This window comes from Myxocyprinus asiaticus, chromosome 41 (genome assembly GCF_019703515.2).
Source record: "Myxocyprinus asiaticus isolate MX2 ecotype Aquarium Trade chromosome 41, UBuf_Myxa_2, whole genome shotgun sequence".
Taxonomy (NCBI): Eukaryota; Metazoa; Chordata; class Actinopteri; order Cypriniformes; family Catostomidae; genus Myxocyprinus; species Myxocyprinus asiaticus.
The window spans coordinates 13347141-13366940 of NC_059384.1; the positions used below are offsets into that span (position 1 = coordinate 13347141).

General features: G+C 35.9%; 1 protein-coding gene across 1 annotated transcript in view; it reads left to right on the plus strand.

Moving 5' to 3' along the window:
- Window positions 1-2023: 2023 nt before the first annotated feature.
- LOC127432136 (corticoliberin-1) overlaps window positions 2024-19800 on the plus strand; it is a 41733-nt gene continuing 23956 nt past the window's right edge. The window contains exons 1-2 of the mRNA XM_051682973.1: window positions 2024-2097; window positions 6387-6514. The gene's annotated coding sequence lies outside the window, so the exon portion shown is untranslated. The remainder of the gene's footprint in view (window positions 2098-6386; window positions 6515-19800) is intronic.

A 19800-nucleotide genomic window follows, 5' to 3' on the forward strand; every position in this document is an offset into this window, starting at 1 on the left:
CAGCTGCGCCACCTGCTCTGTATTATTTTTGGGAGTAGCATACACACCCCCTAAAGGGGAAGATACTCTAGAAGTGGTGATTACTGCTTTTGGTATGGTCATGAGGCATCAGTGTATTACTCCCTGTCAATTCCGTGTCTGGTGGACAGAGCTTCTACTTCTCTCAAGAGATTATGGGAGAGAGATTTAAATTTGGTATTGGAGGAGGGAGTGTGGGCTAGGATTCTAAAAAACATCAAGTCTACATTTAGAGATTCAAGGGTGTGTCTGATGCAATTTAAGATTTTGCATAGATTATATTGGACACCCTCTAGATTGTATAGACTTGGTCTTAAAGACACACCCACCTGCTGGCGATGCAATTCAGAAGACGGGGACACAACCCATGTTTTTTGGGGATGTGTTACGATACAAGAATTTTGGTTGAGGGTTCAGAGATTTATGTGTGACGTAATGTACACACAATTTTCATTTTGCCCCAGATTCTGCATCTTATGTGATGGGGCGGTCATTCATTTTGGGTATAGCCACTTAAAAAGTTGGGTCCTAGCCGGAGTTATGGTTGGCAGACGAATTATTCTTAGGGGTGGAAGTGGCTGGGGCACCCTCGTTTCGGGAGTGGTGTGGGGAGATGGGCGGGATGGCAGCATTTGAGGAGGTGATTTTTAGAAGGTTGGAAAAATGGGATTTGTTTAATAGAAAGTGGGGTGGATATTTGGCTTTTTTGGAGGGTTCTCGGGGAGGGGCAGTGGAGAGAGATTTTTAATTTTTAGTTTGATGTATATGTGCATTTTTGTTTTTTGAAAGTAGATTTCTTTAGGTTTTTAAAAAATATATATATATTTTTTTTATGTTATAATTGTAAGTGACCACTGTAGTGCGTGTTTGGGTCGGGTGGGGGGTTGGGGGTGTTCTGGGGGAGGGGTTTAATTTATATAACTGATATCGTATTTTATGTTGTGTTTATTTGTCTTGTGATGGAATCAATAAAAAATGTTAATAACAAAAAAAGTATATAGCTTATCCTATACGTGGGATTGCTCTAATAGCTAGAGCTCATAAATAGATCTGACCACATATCCACCTGATATTGCCAAGGCTTTGCATATACTTTATATATAACTTAACAACAACAATGGTGTTGCAGTCTGGCAATACCACTGTTGCACTTACAAGTAGAAGTTCTGTTACTTTTTAAAGAGAATTTAAACACAAGTATTAATTTTCTCTCAAAAACTGATGGAGTAAAATAGAATAGTGTGTATGGCATCTTACGTTTTGGTGCCTTTGGCACATGCCGCTGGGTTTTGTGGCATATTCGGTTGTGAGTAGCATGTACCACTGGTGTTGTGGAGAAAATGGATCATTCAAAGATATCTCCACTCGAAACTTATCGGATTTGATAGTATATTGCTAAACATTTTTATGGTTGTACATTAAAGTTGCATCTTTTATTGGAGTATTTCGTGGTAATACCTGATTTATTCTTTATTCTTTAAATGACATTAAACCTGAAGACACTATGGATTTTTTCCTTGACGTGTCAGTCAGCATGAGAGCCCTGAGCCTCATGTAAAATATTGAGGTATTACAATTGGATTTGAAATGTATGCTGTATAGTTTAGTCTGGCTCTAATGTTGTTTTTGTTTTATGTCTATGAATCAAAAGTTATGATTTGTTGGGGCTTTAAAAAGACATACCAGAGTGGAACATGGATTTATTAGTTATATTGCATGTCTGTTGCACATTCTATGGCATGTTCATGTAAAAGCAGGTAAATGTTAATTAACTTTAATTAATTATTTAATGTGTATCATTTGTAATAGTATCTGTAAGTTCATTAACCTTTAACAATTTACCTCATAGGACATGAGGAAACTGGAAAAGCTATTAAAGTGCATCACTGTTCACTTTTAACTGTATTTTTTTTTATTTATTTTTTTTATTTTTTTTTTTTTTTTTAGCACACAATAACAGGTTATTGTATCCAACTGCTGCAAGGATGTAGTGGGTACAGTGTGTTGTATGTTTGGGTTGGCTGCACACTGATTCTGCTGGAGTTACTGGAGTAAGATGCAATCCTACACTTCTGATGGGTAAGGTAAAGTGTAAAGCATGAGTTTAGATCATGGTCTAGCTCAGAAATCTTAAAATATGCCACTATCCTGCCAGTTCTTAATGGATTTTAACCAGACAAAAGGTAAATGCATGCAAAAAATGCAATATTGACCAAAATGTATATACAATAAGCTCTCTTCTAGTCACTATTGAGCTTTAAAGAAGTACAAAACACAGTTTTAGCAATAAATGCGTTGCGTTAATATGCTTTATTAATAAAAAATGTGTATCCTTTCTTATATGCTAAAATGAGAACTTTCCTGACCCATGACTTGGGGTATATATATATAAATTATATGTTAAAAATATATTTATTCTAATTTTTTCAATTATTTGTCTTCTTTATCTTATTTATGTATACATTTTTGATGGTTTATATATATATATTTTTTATTTTTTTTATTTTGTTTATTTTTTTCTTCACCTGTACTTGTCTTTATGATTGTATTCATATATTGTTTGATCTTATTGAACATTTGTATAGAAAAAAAAATTCCACAGTTATACCACCATTTGTGGACTTTTCAGACGGTCCCTTACCACACCCTCCACAGTATTAGCACGTTTTAGCGCAATGTGTGGACTTTTCACACGGTCCCCTACACACAGTTGCCACATTTTCCAATTTATATCAATGTTACATTGGCAATCTGGAACGATTTCACCGTGACGCCATCTGACCAGCTTAAATACGGGGCAAATCGCGTATTTTACGGGACGGGTGGCAACCCTAGGCATATGCCTGTAACGACCGGAAATGCCACCAATTTAGTGGCACATGCCACTCACAAGCGGAAATGCCACCGGATGTGCCACAACTTCCAACGGCATGTGCCAGAGGCACCAAAACGTAAGATACCATACCGCAAAATGTTAATACCCCTTCTCGTACTAACATAATGAAGTTATGAACGATCTATGCAGCCGAATGACATGTGGTTACAAACAGATTTTTTGAGGAATACTACAGAAATAGAAGTGGCAGTCAATGGTATTATTTTAGGACTTTAAACAAAAACTTTAAAACCTAAAATTTTTTAAGAATGCTGAACAGATTTTTTAACACCTGGTAAATTAAATAATAATAATAGCAAAGTTTTAGACTCTTATGTGCACATAAAAAAATAAAAAAATAAAAATGTAAAAAAATAATTTTTTGAGCTACTCAAAAAAGTTTTTATATAATAATATACGCATTGTTTATTTTAAAAAAAGAAAAAAAAAACAATGAATAGAATAGTCCATATTAGTTGATCACTTTTAATAAGACAGCTTTTTAAATATCATAAAGACATTATTGTTTTCGCTAACATTACTGTATTTTATGGTTTGGCATTTATATAATATGCTTTATACATATTTATTTTGTATACTTGTATAGTGTTATGTTCCGTGTCCTCTTTCAAGACAAATATGCATCGGTGGGAAACAGTTCGAGAGGTTTCATAGGAATTTACTTCTAATTCAGAAAACACTTTTAGAGCAGTTCATGTAATATCCGCTTGGTGGCACCATTGATTCGATTTTATCTTGTGTGTTTGAACGAGGCCTGAAGCGTTTTCTTATTTGAAAGTTTCGAGGCGCCACATAGCAGAATGAGAGAGAGGTAATTAGAGATTTTAAAGCCCAACCAAACGGATAATTTTTATTTCAATTTCTCAGTAATAAATGTTAATGTTTCACAACAAGCATACTCAGTGCAATAACAGCAGCTCAATTAAACCCCAAAAACATTCCTTAGACCTTATTTACAGCAGTGCCATCTTTGAATTTTGACGTGAATGACAACAAGGCTGTACAGTCTCTTCAACGGGTTGTACAGTTGTTAAAAATGGTTTTTGGATCGTTCTGCTGATGAAACATACTGTAAAAAAAAAAAAAAAAAAAATTTCAAGAAATTTCAGTGGACAAAAAACAAAAACAAAAACAAAACAGATGTGATCTAGGAGGTTTTTGTTAGCTTTATACAGTGCATGTCACTGAAGAGACCATAAGTCTGTTACTCACAGGCTCGTTTTCATTCAAGTCAAAAATCAAAGATGGTGCTACTGTGAATAAGGTCTATTACTGAATCTTTTACTGCCATTTTTCCTGACCATTTTCTGTTTACCTTCTTTATATTAAGAGTTCACATGTACAATATTCTTTTGATAGCTTTGTTCAGGAACATGTTGATATCCGCCCTGACAAGCGACACCCGATTTGTGAACAAGTGTTCTTGTTCATGAATTGTTCATGAATCAGACTCATTCAGTTCTCGAGTTCAACTCACTGATTCAATAAGCGCGTTTACATTCATGTTCTTAAACCAATTATGCTTATAAGCTGACAACATGTGTGGTCATGTAAACACATTAAATGGCTTTCCTTTATCGGTGTAATGTCATAAACCGTTTAAGGATAAACCGATCAACACACTTAGAATTTTGCCCAGTACCCTGATTTCGCGTTGCATGTAAACACCTTTACCGGCTTATCTAATGTATGCAAGCGTTGTGCCAAAATGCCTCTTCATGATTTGCCATCTAAAGCACAGAAGAACTTGATTATTTTAAAGAGGTCATGACATTTTCCTTGATCTTTTGACATATAAGAGGTCATTGTACTATAATACATACTGTAAGTTTCAGAACTCAAAACTTTCTCCTCACTGCAAAAATAACAAAATAAATGATTGCAAGGAGAGTGCTGGTCAGTCAAGAGCAGAGAGTCAATCATAACAGTGGGCATTTACTGTCAAGTCTTAAAGGAGAAGCAGCACCAAAACAGAGGGTCAGAATGAGGGTGTAAAATGTTCATGTTTTACAAATAAATGTGCAAAAAAACATTACTAATATTATAAGTCAATCTCTAGAAACATATTAAAGTAATAAAAAAAAGGCATGTCATGACCCCTTTAAAATCTTTTTTTCTTTTTTGTTGCTTTGTCTGATTTTTTAATAATCTGATTTTGAGGAGTTATTAGCAGATTGGTGTGCATGTAAATGGCCTCATTCACAGAGGTTAACAGCTCACTGGAGCTAACATGACTTACATTTCGGTCTCCTCACAAAAAGCTATCCTATGACTTCAGAAGATTTAGAATATGACGTGCAAGTAGTATGCATTAAATTTATTGTACTTTTAATAGAGCTTTTTTAGGCCCACCCTCATTCACTTTCATTATATGAAAAAAAAAAGTGACTAGGATATTATTTAAAAATTCAGATTTTGTGTTCAACAAATTAAAAAGTGTCATACATGTTTGTAACAACATGAGGGTGAGTAAATAATTTTGTTGAATTTTTAAATGAACCAGTGTGGTTTGAAGATGGTTTCCAAGCCTGGCCAGCTAAAAAGTGCCCCAAATCCCTCTAAAGCCAGGATTGGGTAACCTATTCCTTTACGTGATAGCACTCTTCACAGAGCTTTTGCTTTTATTTAGTCTACTCATATAGCAAAGGTGGGCTAATTATTTCAGTCAGAGGCCAAGAACAGAAGAGCTTTGAAGAATCACCCCCAAAATCCTCAGAGATAGATGCAGTGTGGCCCAGGAGAGCTCGCAAGAGATTTGATATCCTCTTATGTGTTTCCTGTGAGCTTCTTTCCTCATCAGCATGAACACCGAGTCTTATTTTCCTCTTTGACTGGGCGTATGTACTTTTGACTGCTTCATCCCCAGAGACTCAGAGGGCAACAGTACTGTGAATAACATTTCCACTGATAGTGCACTGCAAGAGCTGCAGCTAATAGATTCTCCTCTGATGGCTGGTGAAGCAGCCGTGCTCCAGCTCAAAAAGGTTATCAGCCTGTGTCATAATCAAATAGAGAATAAACAGGCTGATAATTTACAGAGAGCAGAGACTTACCCCTCCAAGGCTTTGAGAGGGTCTGGAAAATCAAGACCCCATTTTTGAGGCAATTGCAATGCGATGTAAGTGTGCTGATTCAAGGTTAAGGAGATTCTTTTATCTCTCTTGAATACAGAGATTCCCAAATGAGTCTTTTTTGATGTAACCTGCTTAATTAACTTCATAAGTTATTTCATACTGGTCTCAAATATTCAGAAACAAAAGAATTAAAGGAACAGTTCACCCAAAAATAAACATTTTGTCATCAATTTCTCACCCTCATGTCATTCCAAATCCATTTTCAGTGAATAATGACTTAAAGGTCAGTCTGGTCATCACATAAATCAATCATATGGTTTAAAAGACTTGGAATATAGTGCACAAGTGGTATGGACTGCTTTTATAATGCTTTTATGGTGCCTTTTTGATGTTTATAGAGTTTGACGGCACCTGGTCACCATCCACTTTTGTTATATAGAAGAAAGCAGTTCGGACATTCTGCTAAACCTATCCTTTGGGTTTCCACAGAATAAAGAAATTCATTCAAGTTTGGAACAACAGGAGGGTGAGTAAAAAAAATTGTTTTTTTTTTGGTGTCTTTTTTTCAGTTATTGAAACAAAAGAATACACTTCAAGAGAAATACATGCTCTTATAGGCGTACTTCATAATCATTCTAAAAACCCCCACTAAAGATTAAGTTTGTACACTGCACACATAACACATCAAAGGAATATTCCAGGTTCAATACAAGTAAACTCAAACCACAATGCAGTTAACAATGCAGACTGAGAGACTTCAGATTCATATTGGAGAAAGCTGATGTAGTGCATTATGATGTGAATTCATTCTGACACAATTATCAACTATAGAGAGCTTTGAGAACAAATTCCTGTTGTTTTGTCAGACCTATGTATAGCAATTCAAGCAATATATTTAGAGCGATAAAGCTTAAGCCATGGAATCCAAGGGCTATCTCACTTTGAAGGGCTCTGCAGGGAAGTCCGCAACAAATGTGTACAGGACAATTGATGTATTTAACAAACACAGCTAGATGTAATAAATTCATTTACTTGCCTTTGAAATTAAACTGGTGTAACAGTAAGAATAATTTCCTGGCTTATCAGGCATGCTCTGCATGAAAATATAGCTTAATATAATAGACGTCTGGTTTGCGGTAGTTACGCATTTTCATATGACAAAACAACAAGCAAGCATCACGTGCCATTTGTTTGATGAGAATCCCTAAGCCGCACAGCATCCCTCTAATTGTTTACTATAGATAGCTTACAGGTATGTGAAGAATCTTGTTACAGCACCCCAGGCTGTGATACTGCATTTAACAATGTCAACAGATCACCAAATGGCATCATTTTATTTTGGGACTAACTAATTATACCCAGTATTGAAGCCTTCCCATAAAAGTGAGGCTTCTGACAGCTATGGAAATGAGAAAAGGAATGACACTGTTGTGTATGCCTCCAGCTGGAGTGACAGTGAGAATGTTAATGAGAGGTGAGCACAACTGCTTGAAACAAGCCTGTGTCACTTTCATAGTTCTTCCTTTAATATCAGCAGTCACAAACTGTTTTTTGCAAGTCCCATGTTCCGTTGTTTGCGTAGATTCTGGTAACGGCATCATCGCTGTTGTTTGTTTGCTGATGCATACATAGTTGTGTAAAGAAGTTTGTGAGTGTTTCTTTTAGAATCAGAGCATGTGTTTGCATGCGTAATGCTCTTTGGATCATTGTTTTGTGTTGTGAGTGTATTAGTTATTACAGTCTATGATTCTAATCGTGCCTGGACTCCCTTAATTGTTATTCAAACTGTGAGAACATCTTCCCTAAAACAGGATGCTTTTCTTTCATCTATGGAACAAAAAATGGGATGTTTTGAAGAATGTTCACGCAGGAATTAACAAGAGTTTGTAGCTCCAAAAATGACAAAAGAACACCTAAAATGTACTATAAGATATTCTGTATGACTTGTGTGCTATATTCCAAGTCTTCTGAAACAGCTTGATAGGTTTTTTGTTTTGTTTTTATGAGGAACAGACAAATGATAACGGATAATCTTTCCTCCAGCAAAATGTTAAAGAACTGCTGCAACAGTGAGCAGAGAGACCTTGGGAGCTGAATCAGTCTGATTCGTGAACGTATCATTCAGTCCAATTTCTTAACTATTTAAAAAAATAAATAAATAAAAGGAATGATTAGTTCATGAATGTATGTTGTATTTTGGCCTCACTATATGCAACCCATAATTGAAATGAATTTAAACCAACTGATTTCAGTTCAGGAGACTCTGTTAAACATTCGACATGAGTTATGTGACCAAACAACATGGCGCCGATGCAAAACTACATCTGGTAAGAAACCTAATTAAGTTTGTTGAAATCTGTTTGAGTCAAAAGATTCTCTAGTTTCATCCGATATGCCATTTTTTAAATTTGAGTGATTTATCGTGAAACGCCACGCTGCTCAACACAATGTACACTAATGTGTACTTTAGTGCATTTTTCCCTTAAAATCCTATATTCACTGTGCATTATCACATTGAGAATCAGTGGGCTCATCCAAAAGCTGAAAAAATGTTGCTTTCAGAGGCTTTATACAGAGTTAGTGTGACGAGACAGGAGAGGAATGAGGATCTAAATGCAGCCTTTAATAAAATAAAGGTAAAGTAGGTAACTCAGAACATAATGAAACAGAACACAGGGAACAAAGCACAGCATAATACAGATGAAGACTGACAAAGAAACCAGGGGAAAACAAGGGCTTAAATACAAAAGGGAAAACAAGGGAACGAGGAACACCTGGGGAAACAATCAGGGGAAAACCAATCATAAAAGAAATTACAAAGGACTACAAAACTAACAGGAAACAGGACCAGGGAACTAAACCAGAATTTCAACATAAAAGTCAAGACAAAAAACAGGGAATATATGACAGTATGTAAATAAGGTGCATTTTGAACTGTTCTGAGACAAGTGCAGACAGACAGCACACTGGAGGTTAAAGGTGCTGTAAGCTGAGCCGATAAGCCACTCCCCCTCTTCCCAAAACCTTGCACTCCAAAGATACCAAATGAGGTGTATTGAGACAGATAAATCTAAACCTTGAAAGTTAAAGGATTAGTTCATTCAAAAGCGAAAATTCAGTCATTGTTTTCTCACCCCTGTTTGATATAAACTCATTTAACTTTCTTTTTCTTAACACAAAGGGAAAAACTGTGAAACAAAGTTGTTTTCAGTGATGTCATACAATGACAGTTTATGGTGACCATCTCTTCAAGCTTCAAAAGGACACAAAAGTATAATTCAGGAGTCTAATAAATTATTGTATGCGACTCATGTCTTGTTCTGAAGGAATACGATAAGGTTTTGTGAGAAAGAAACCGAAATCTAATGTATTATTTAGTGAAAATCTTCAACAATCGTTGGTCTCCTGTGTGCGTTCATGAGCGCTGCAGCTGCTCGCGAGATGGGTGTTCAAGCGAAAACTCGTTTTGTTTTGCTTCAACAGGGCCACTAGCGATATTAACAACAGAAAACACAAAATGGCTGCAAACAAACCAGAAAACAGAACTTAGAAAACATGTCGGAAGAGTTTGTAGTCGAAAAATAGATGCATTTCAATGACCATCCTTATTTGTTTGAAACAAGAGTCCTCCAATTTACTTCTGAATTATACTTTTGCATCCTTTTGAAGCTTGAAGTGATGGTCACCATAAACTGCCATTGTATGGCATCACTGAGAACAACATTTTTTTTCACAATTTCTCCCTTTGTGTTAAGAAAAAGAAAGAAAGTTATATGGTGTTAAAACGACAGGGGTGAGTAAACAATTTTCATTTTTGGGTGAACTATCCCTTTAAGTCGTATATTTTGGAAATATAGAATGATCTGTTTTGAGAGTGCACATGCCTGAGTGAGGGTCACACTGTCATTGTGTTGGGAATGATCAGGCGTTCCTTGTAACACTTTCTGACTGGCTACACCTTCTGTGATCCATGAATCATGAAACAGGAGGGACAGATATCTCTTAAGTGGTAGGTAAGTGTTGTTGTGTTGCCTTTACACTTTTCAGGGAGATTAATGTTGACCTGTCACAAACAGAGGGCATGATAGACAGAGAAGGGAAGCAAACAAAAGGGCAATGATTTCATGCCCGTCTAACTTAATCAAAATGACCATCTAACGAAAAACGCTTGGTTAGTTGTGCTCTCGTATTTTTAGTCCAATGTTATGTAAATGAAAACAGACCCATTTGGCCAGGGACATCAAATTAGACGGAAGAAGATGGAATCACATGAGGGAATAACTATGTCATGAAGTCCACAATGAGATGTTCGTGGTGAGTCATGGTGATTTCCAACTCAATCTATACATCTTACATTTGTCCTGTTTACTCCTTAAAGGGATTCAGTGGTGCAGCTAGTTAAAGGTGTCCTAAAAATTATGTTTTAATAAAAAGCCATATTCAATAGAAGGATCATTCCCAGGAAACAGTCCCCATGTGTGTCATCATGACTTTCTTCTGAAATGATTAACAGAATACTGTTTATGCACATTATTTTTATAGAACTGTATAGTATGTAATGCAAAATAACTTGTTATATAATATGCTTTTATGAAATTAAAATAAAATTTAGTTGTTTTTATAAATGCCTTTTGCATTTTCCGAGAAAATGCATAAAGTCTTTTGAATTTGTCTTTGTACCTGCACTTTATGTTCCTTGTTATGCTTTGACGTTTCTCCTTTTAACAACAACAACAAAAATTGGTTTTGAAAGAGAAATGGCATGGGTTATTAATATAATATTATAATATTAATAACCCTATTATAATAAATAATAAAAAATATTTATATATTTATTTATTTCAATTACAACAGTTATACTTACAGGATTTACTTAAAATATACTGTATATGTAATTCCACACTTCTGGCACAAATTCCACCATTTACTGAGAATGACCTAGAACACAACATTAAAAAGCAGGCTGATTCAACTTGATTAAAGGAATATTCTGGGTTCAATTCAAGTTAAGCTCAACTGACAGCGTTAGTGGCATAATGTTGATTACCACAAAAATAAAGTTTGACTTTCCCCTCTTTTTCTTTAAAAAAAGCAAAAATCTGGGTTCCAGTGAGGCACTTACAATGAAAGTTAATGGGGCCAATCTGTAAACATTAAAATACTAACTTTTTCAAAAGTATATCCACAACACATAAACAACATGGGTGTTAACATGATTTTAGTGTGATAAAATCGCTTATTAACCTTCTCTGTGTAAAGTTAAAGCCAATTTTACAACTTTGTTGCCATGACATTGCCATGTAATGTCAACAAATCCTAAAGCCTTACAATGACTATAAAAATACAATTTAAACTATTTTACAGCTCAAATAACAAATGAGTTTTAACAGAAGAATTAATGTGATGTAAGTGGTTTTATACAATTCTAAGCTCCAAATTTCTGCCTTTAAACCCTCCAAATTTTGGCCCCATTTACTTCCACTGTAAGTACCTCACTGTAACTTTTTTAAAGAAAAGGGCTGATGAGCCAAAATTATTTTTTGTGGTAATCAACATTATGCCACAAATGCTGTCGAATGAGCTTAACTTGAATTGAACCTGGAATATTCCTTTAACTTAAAGAGAGACCATGCAAATTAATTCAACCCCTGTTAATTTTTGTTGTGGAAAAAAGAGCAACCACTTCATTAGTTCATTGAAACAGTTTCTCACTTTTCAGAGACTGAAATTAATGTTGATTGGTTAACATTCTATACAGTCTCCCTCTAAAGGTCACTGTGACAGGGTGAATCCTTTCTCATCCTGAGAAACACTGTTAAACACTTCAGTGCATACATTCACTCTTCTCGCACATCATAGGTTAGGCGCAGCTCTATTAGTTAATACAGATAAGACACCTGCTTCTTCCCACATGATCAGATCTGAGAATGATGAGATGCTGACCTCATTTGCCATGGCTAACATACTGCACGATCTGGCTGCTATCCTAGAAAATCCCAGCATGCCAGCATGCGTCCTTGAAATCGCATTCCAAGGTTTTACGAATATTTTTACATCCTTCTAAAGCGTGCTGTTGCAGCAGGAAGTCACACAATCCATGCTGTGTCCTGGACTAACTATAAAGGCAAACAACATTAATCACAGAGGTCATCCCTTACCTCTTCACCATACAAAAGCTCATTTAAAAATCAGTGATATCATTCACCAGGAACACTTAGCTCAATATTTTAGCCGTAATACAGCTCTGTTCCCAAACTACACAAAACAAACACAGTGACTAATCTCCACAGTGTCAATAATCTTGAGAAATCAGACTATTATTACTCGAGCTTGTAAAACAGCTCGGGGCTGAACACTTTTTATATGCTCATAATCTCAGGCAGAGCATAAGACAAAACGGAAATAACGAGTATGCAAATATTTGGTGTTTGCCGCTGGGAGTACAGCCCACAGAAATCCCCTTTGAAGTGCCTAATGTGCTGTACCAAAGATCTGGAGAAGAGGTCATATGCTCTCATTATTAATTGCTGTTTAATTAGGGTATGATGAAGTTGTAATTTGTCCAAGGAAATTTCATTAAAGGAATGTTCTAGGTTCAATACAACTTTTGCTCTATCAACAGGATCTGTGGCATAGTGTTTGATTACCATATAGAAAATAATTTCGACAAGTTCCCCAGTTTGTAAAAGCTAAGAAAAATGTTGTTAACAGTAAAGCACTTACAATGAAAGTATGTGGGGAATAAACATTAAAATACAGTATAGCCACAAAATAGAGACTAGTGTGATAAAATAACCTTGTGTTACCATTCAGTGGAAAGCAATATCCATTTACAATACGTTTATGCATTTGGCAGCATTGCCAAACTCTTAGCTACTCTTTTAAGAAAGTAGTTAGCTACACTACTGGCTACCAACAAAAAGTAGCTAACTACATTACAGCTATTTAAAGAAGAAAATATTTTTAGATTATATCAATTATCAATTGTATCAGTTCTGACTGCAGAATTAAATAATATCACTGGATAGTTATTTAATTAGGGTGACATTAACCTACAAAAATGAACCATAGTTTTAGTACAGTAACCATAGTTTAACAATGGTATTTGTAGTAAAAACTATAGTAACCACAAAATTAAACATGGTTATACACTGCTGGCCAAAAAAATAGTATCCATTTGGATTTAAATGAACAAATACTTAAGAGCCTATGATTGGATCATTATTGCAGTGATTAATATGTTTCTGCTGGCAACAATTCTTTTAACCCTAACTGATGTAGTGTGTAGCTTCTCATTTCTTTAACAACCATGTCGGAAGACGTATCCCGTAGTCATGGAAGATATGTTACTGCGTTTCAGAAGGGGCAAATTATTGGCCTGCATCAAACAAAGAAAACAACTAAGGAGATTGCTGAAATCACTGGAATTGGGGTAAGAACTGTCCAACACATTATTAAAACCTGGAAGGATAGTGGTGAACCGTCAGCTTTGCGGAAGAAATGTGGTCGGAAAAAAACCTTGAATGATCGTGATCGGAGATCACTAAAACGCTTGAAGTCACATCATAAATAATCAACAGCAGAAGTCACGGCTATGTTTAATAGTGAAAGTAAGAACATTTCCACATGCACAATGCGACGAGAACTTACAGGACTGGGACTAAACAGCTGTGTGGCCACAAGAAAGCCACTTGTTAGTGAGGCTAATTTAAAAAAACAACTTCAATTTGCTAGGGAGCATAAAGATTGGGCTGTGGAGCAATGGAAAAAGGTCACGTGGTCTGATGAGTCCAGATTTACCCTATACCAAAGGATGGGCACGTCAGGGTAAGACGGGAAGGGCATGAAGCGATGCACCCGTCATGCATAGTGCCCACTGTACAAGCCTCTGGAGGCAGTGTTGTGATCTGGGGTTGCTTCAATTGGTCAGGTCTAGGCTCAGCAACGTTATGCGACAATAAAATGAAGTCAGCTGACTACCTGAATGTACTGAATGACCAGGTTATCCCATCAATTTATTTTTTCTTCCCTGATGGCACGGGCATATTCCAGGACGACAGTACCCAGATTCATCAGGCTCAAATTGTGAAAGTGGTTCAGAGAGCATGAGGAATCACTTTCACACATGATTTGGACACCACAGAGTCCTGACCTTAACTCCACTGAAAGTCTTTGGGGTGTGCGGTAGAAGATTTTACGGAGTGGATCGACTCTTCTGTCGTCAATACAAGATCTCGACCAAAGATTAACGCAACTCTGGATGGAAATAAATGTTGTGACGTTGCATAAGGTTGTCGAAACAATGCCACGACAAATGTGTGCCGTAATCAAAGCTAAAGGCGATCCAACGAAATATTAAAGTATGAAACCTTTTTTTTGGCCAAGCAGTGTACATTCATGGTTACTACAATATTACTATAGTAAAACCTTTGTTACTGTATGGAGACTACAGTATTAAATAAACCATGGTTAATTGTATCCAAACCATGGTTTCAGCCAAAAAAAACAAACAAAAAAAACACACACACATTGGTACTACAGTCATGGTTCCTAAAATATTACTTTTTATATAACTGAATCGGAATATAGTTGTAAACAGCAGCAATTAACTAGATATTTTGCTTTAAAATATAAGGCAAAGTCCCTTTAAGGCTGTGTAGGGCTCTGTTGCTGCGTTTGCAATACAATGGGAAAAATGTTGCGTTTTGTGAGGCTACAATATACTTGTTGCAAAATGTAGCTTGTTACTGGAAAAGCTACACTATTATGAATATAGATGAGCTACATTACAACATTAGTTCCACCACAGAAAAGATGGTCTAGTCACTTTTCATAAGCTCATCAACACACATTTTTGTACTGAATAAGTAGTATAAGTGCTTTAATAGAAATATGAGCTTCACATTTCCACTTTAAAACTCTCCAAAACTCTCCAAAATGCCTTGCCCCTTAAACCATTGTAAGTGCATTACTGTAAGCATGGCTTGTATTGAACCCAGATCATTCCTTTCAAATCGTGTGGAGGGTTCATATGAAGTTCTAACAAAGTCCAAGGCCAAAAGTTGTAAGTGTACAGTTGTCTATTTGTTTAAAGAATGTGTTTGCACATAAAAACACAATTACGTCTAAATCACATCTGAATAAAATTAAACACCTGGTTACTGGCTAGCTACTGAAGATTTAAACATGATGACTGCAATGTGTGCAATCATACAAAAAACCCATTTTAACTTGGTGGATCTGGGTGAGGGGAGGGCAGTTTTAAACATCTAATTGGTCGTCAGAACACCCTCTTCTGACTCTATGTAAACTGACAGAGTAAGACCGCTGGGAACAGGCACATCCGAAATAAATTACTTCTCACCAAATCTGCATTTGACAAGTGACAAATTAGCCTTTTTGAGAGATGTTCTGAGGCCATTACTGTGGTTCTTGCATCCCAAAGGGCCGCTTGCACAATGACGTTTACCCTACACTCTGCATCCAAATATGTGCCAAATCGCACCAAACTGATTGCGACTTTTCATTAAGCTATTGCCACGCTAAAGAACTCTTTTCAAGTATGTAACAACCTTTGAGGATTTAAAAAGTTCAGTGTTTCAACACTTGACAGACCATCTGTTAATTTATGTTGACTTCAAAAGTGACTAATATGAGAAAAAAAAAATTGGAAGGAGATTTTTTTTTTCTCAATGTGTGAAAGACTCTGTTGAAACCTCATCAGCAGCTAATTTTAAGACAGAAGCCTCCAAGGAGCTCTTTCAGCAAGTTAATTAAACAAGCAGCATATTTTTCACTAAACTTCCACTCAGCTGGAGTTTGGCTACACGGACTGGCGACACCTCACAAACGCAATGTTATGTGACAAACCTGACCTTTTTCAATTGCTATGTGCTCTCCGTTATGTCAGGCACACACCTGCCAGTGCCCACATGTAAACATGATTTTGTGATATCCACCATACTTTTGATGTGGTCTTGAATGGTCTTGGCCATTTTGAAACTTTTGATGTGCTTCTGGTTAGCCACTTTCAGATATTTTAGCAAAATACATAATTTTGCTGCTTGATGTTGCAAACTGACAGTATTTATTATCATGTCAGTTTTACAGCTTTAACACTATAGAGCTTCATACGTTTCTGCATACTAAACTGTATAGCACAAAGTGAATGATCAAATTACCTTACATGTTATCTAGTCATTATAAGATCATCCTGTATTTAGATTTATATCAACATATAATGGTGCTGCACATCCTGTATCGCACAAAGAAAGGAACAACTAATTACTCGTGCATCACAAATGTGGACAAGCTGATGGAAGAATCCTCCATTTGATATAATGAACAACTTTCAGTTTCATAAAGTACCAGTATGAGTTATAAGTCGTTAGTCAGATTCAGTGCCAGAATCGGGCAATTATCTCCCGTAACTGTCATTTAGCAAGTGCTCGTGTCGCATTTTGGTATCACCTGTAATGTCATGGCACAAATATTCCGGATCATTTGCTGGCAGTGATTAATGTAATGTATAATACTCTCGGCTGAGACAAGCCGCCACATTTGCTAAGTTGCTGAACTGTCATTTCACTGGGCATGAAAGCTTCCCAACTGTGTTTAATCCAGTGCCACTCTAGTTTGGCATAAATAGTACATGCATGCAAGACATCCTGTTATGCAAAAGACACCTTCAACTTAGTTCATATTTTAAAATTAGATTACTGGTCTGAAAACAGAAGTTAGGAGAACAACTTAGCAACTGTATAGACATTATATAATATCTAGAATGTAAATATCTAGTTTAGTATGTAATTTAGAATATAAATATTACTGCAACAGTCTCCAGTCTGGCTGTACATGTTTTTTCCAGCTTCAAATGATGGTCAAAGCCCTCACAATTAAAGCTTGGGTGGAGTTGGGGTTTCTTAACCCTCTTGGTACAGTAAATGAATGAAGATTGCCCCTGCAATTAAAATAAGAGGAAGTCACTGGGATAATTCAGAATAGATCTCAAATGGGATTTTGTGTTGCGATGGTGAGTGCTGAAGGAAAAAGGAGTTTTGGATGAACATCAGACTGACCTCTGCCATAGTTCTGTGTTTAATTAGTTTTCAACTAGATTAAATTCAAGTCCAGAGAAAAAGTCACATAAACATAGTTACTGCATTTATGACAGGAGGATGACATCAATAGCTAAAAAGGTCTCGAACTGTCTCCAGAGCCGTCTGTGAACTTCTTATCCAGTAAACTCATGAAAACAAAAACGTATGTAGGCTAGTGGGTATAAAATAATCACTCCAGATTAGTACACCAACAACACATGATTAACACGCTACTCAATAATTAATCAATGATGTTTTGAAAAATTATGACATCTGTGACATCTGAGTCGGCTCAGGTTTTCAGAATTCTGTGAGTGTACACATTAAACAACTTATTTGTTTTACATATACAAACTAATTAGAGAATAGTGAAAGAAAAATTAAAATTCTGTTATTATTTATTCATCCTCATGTTGTTCCAAACTTGCACACATTATTTTTTTCGATGGAGCACAGAAGAAGGGTTTTTGAAGAATCTTTACGCAGCTCTTGTCCATACAACAACAGTTCATAGTGACCACATCTGTCAAGCTTCAAAAAGGACAAAAAAACTCATAAAAGCATAAAAAGCACCATAAAAAGTAGTCCATACGACTTGCTGTATATGTATGCTATATTCCAGGGGCCTCATTTATAAAATGTACGTACGATCAGATTTGATCCTAAATTCCATTAATTTGATCCTACGCCAAAAGTGAGGAACAAATCGGGATTTATAAAGGCAAGACAGACATGAAATTGTTCTTATGGGTATATGTCAACTGACAAGCCTATGTACAAAAGTTTTTTTTTTGTGCTTATGCTCCGATGTACCAGTCAGAGTGTGGTCATATTTAGACTGTGTATGCATAATGTAAATGCTTTATTTGAGATATCTACTGTAGCAAAATATTTCTTTATTGCCCTGTCTGCACATTTCACAAAATTTTGAGACCTACAAGATAACCGGCAGGTGTAATAAATGATATGTAATATGTCTAGCATGTTTTTGGAGAAAGTAGAGATTAGTTACAGCCAGGGGCGTAGTTTCCAGGGGGACAATAATCAAAACAAGCAAGTACAACCCCCCAATATTATACCATGATCAGTGGAAACATGTAGATGCTTCACGCTTCAACCCCCCCAATATTCAAGCCAAATCTACGCCCTTGGTTACAGTCCTTAAAACATAGCTAAATCAGATTGAAAGCACCGCAAAAATCTCATATTTAAAACTGTCTATAGCCTATAAATGTTTTCATCAATTCATCCTTTAGCCTCTTGACATAGACATAAATAAAAATGAATAATTTGACTCTAATACTAAAATGCAGCGTAATCAGTATTAAAAGCGAGCAGAATAGTGGGAAAGGAATGCATGCGCATGTAGTAAAAACACAACAGACCTTTTTCACTATCCGGGTTTTGGAATGCGGAAGTAAATGTTTGCAGGGTGAACTTCGACAGTGTTGAATGGGGAGTGAATGGAAGATCACAGCAAATATTATTTTCACCTGCCCATTTGCTCCAAGACCAAAAGAAAAAATCCACTATTACATTTGAATGACTTTCCAGAAGAGGAAAAAAATAGAGAGCGGTGGATTAAAATGGGAGAAGATGCCAAATTTACTGTCACTTTCTCAGGAGCTGTGATAGAAACCCCCTTGCAGCTGTGGTAATTCGTTTTTTAAAACTAATTCCAGGGTAATATAACACATAGCATAATGTTATAAATTTACACTCAATATTTTAAAAATGTATAATATAAAAAGAATTGCGAGATTCACGCTGATAAATAAGGCCTATTCCTTGTAGAATATTTATACGTAAATAATATAACATTCATTATATGTAAATGAGCACAAACCTCTTTTTGGAATGAATGTTTAGCAAGAATATGGACATTGGTATAAGAATGGTGTAAATTTACAGTAAACACGATCAATAAATGGAATAGTTATTGATAACGAAAATGTACAACATGATGATTTGTTGTACCCCCGCCCCCAATAATCAGAACAAGCAAGTGCATTCTGTAGGTGGAGTCCACGCAAGTTTTTAATAAGAATTACAATTGAAAGTGAGATGCATTTAAGAAATTTTTTTTGCGTGTACGGGCGTTATATAAATTGTTTGTAAGAACATATTGGAAATGTATGCACATTCACATTTAAGATAATCGTCTTTATAAATGAAGCACCTGGTCTTCTGTTGCCATATAATAGCTTTGTACGAGGAACAGACCAAAATGTAAGTTATTATTCACTGATAATGAATAATCTTCTCCATCAAAGCTCTGAAATCTTATTTGCATCTGTGTTCGGATGCGTTGCTGCATTGAAGCATCATACCAGCATTCATGCCATTGATGGTAAATGGCTGAGGTGTCATGCTCATTCAAACTGAGGGGCACATGCCCTTAAGAACAGTCTGATCGCTTCCTATTCCCTATTTAGTGCACTATGTTGCATTCCCTATATAGGGAATAATGAACGAGTGAGAAATGTCACATTTAGGCTGATTCTATTCATGGTTAAACTATTTTATGGAGAAATAACACATTTATGGAGAAAAACAAACCATTTTATTTTGTTAATGGTGTTAGTTTTATTAGCTATCATTTACATTCAACACGGAATACAATATTTTATTGTTTTCACTCTTAAGCATTGAGCTGAAGCAGTTGCAGGCAACATCACACTTGTGCTATTTTAAAATTAGCTGCTAGATTGCA